The sequence below is a fragment of the Gossypium hirsutum genome, chromosome D11 (genome assembly GCF_007990345.1).
Source record: "Gossypium hirsutum isolate 1008001.06 chromosome D11, Gossypium_hirsutum_v2.1, whole genome shotgun sequence".
NCBI classification, from domain to species: Eukaryota; Viridiplantae; Streptophyta; class Magnoliopsida; order Malvales; family Malvaceae; genus Gossypium; species Gossypium hirsutum.
This window is the reverse complement of record NC_053447.1, coordinates 51627527-51627851: the sequence shown is the minus strand read 5'-3', so window position 1 is coordinate 51627851 and position 325 is coordinate 51627527.

Here is a 325-nt window from a genome sequence, read left to right as displayed (position 1 = left end):
GCACATGAATTGACGTGCCCGAATTTGTACACTAAAAGTGTACCTCTGAAAATCCATCGAATTTTCGAGAAATTCAACGGGATAAATATAGAAAATAATAAGGGTAATAGAAAACATGGAATTGAATTATTATTGGAAATATATTATCGAATTTAATACCCAGTTTGGATTGAATGCGGGATTGAGTACAATCATTCTATACCAAAGGATGAATTGACGGATAATACCATAACTGAGTTATGGCATTACAAATGTAAAGGATGAATTGACGGCAAATTACCCAAGTAAACCGAGGTCAGAATTTGTTGCGACTTTCGTGTTTACT